This window comes from Lutra lutra, chromosome 16, assembly GCF_902655055.1.
Source record: "Lutra lutra chromosome 16, mLutLut1.2, whole genome shotgun sequence".
In the NCBI taxonomy this organism is placed as follows: domain Eukaryota; kingdom Metazoa; phylum Chordata; class Mammalia; order Carnivora; family Mustelidae; genus Lutra; species Lutra lutra.
In genome coordinates, this window is record NC_062293.1 from 37,118,579 (window position 1) to 37,119,551 (window position 973).

The window sequence follows — 973 nt, forward strand, 5'->3', positions numbered from 1 at the left end:
AGAAGGAGCTCCAGAGGGGTGATTTCTGTATTTACCAGTGTTCACGAGCAATTACTTTACCACGATTTTGAGATCTCTCTCACAGATCAGTTAAAGTCTTTGTATCCTGAGCAGAAACACAAGGATTTCTTTATAAATTGGAGATAAGAGGTATTTCTGTTATCTTTACCTCTTTGGGTATGTCCTCTATTTTGAGGTTAGTTTTCAGAGCAAGCTTAAGTCATATGTTATCTGCTAATCCTCAGTGCACTTTGAGGTGATATGATTTATAGAGCTCCGATCCAAATTGTGGTGTTTTTTTGCCAGTTCTCTTGTTATTATTCACCCCTGCTCCATCAGCCGCATTCCTGTATCAGAACATACAGACCATGCCCCTGTAGAGACTGGACTAGTGAAAAAGATGACCCGTTTGCAGTTTTACCATTCTTCGGAAGCTTGAAACAATAGACCTTGTGGTCCCATTTAAAATCTCTCGGATTCAGGGGCGCCTGGGTGGCTCAGTGGGTTAAGCCGCTACCTTCGGCTCGGGTCATGATCTCGGAGTCCTGGGATCGAGCCCCGCATCGGGCTCTCTGCTCGGCGGGGAGCCTGCTTCCTCCTCTCTCTCTGCCTGCCTCTCTGCCTGCTTGTGATCTCTCTGTCAAATAAATAAATAAAATCTTAAAAAAAATAAATAAATAAAATAAAATAAAATCTCTCAGATTCAGGACCTAGATAGAGCGTAGAAAAGGCTTCTTTAGGGCTACTTTTCTAAAAAAAATTGATTCCTTTGTTTCAGGTGATTATTTCTTAACACTTAAAAGAGAAAAGAGAGTCTTTTAGAGAGTAGTCAGGATAGCTAAATCCAAATTTTATTTTACAAATTTCTTACTTCTAAGCCTGCCCTCTGAATCTAAATACAGAATACAAATAATAAAAATAATTTTTTATTTTTGATAATAATTTGGTATTTGCGATTTTGAACCACCTGTAC

The 973-nt window shown here is 39.2% G+C and overlaps 1 protein-coding gene across 4 annotated transcripts in view; it reads left to right on the top strand.

Moving 5' to 3' along the window:
- TADA2A (transcriptional adaptor 2A) overlaps positions 1-973 on the top strand; it is a 52,380-nt gene that overhangs the window by 48,027 nt on the left and 3,380 nt on the right. The window lies entirely within an intron of this gene.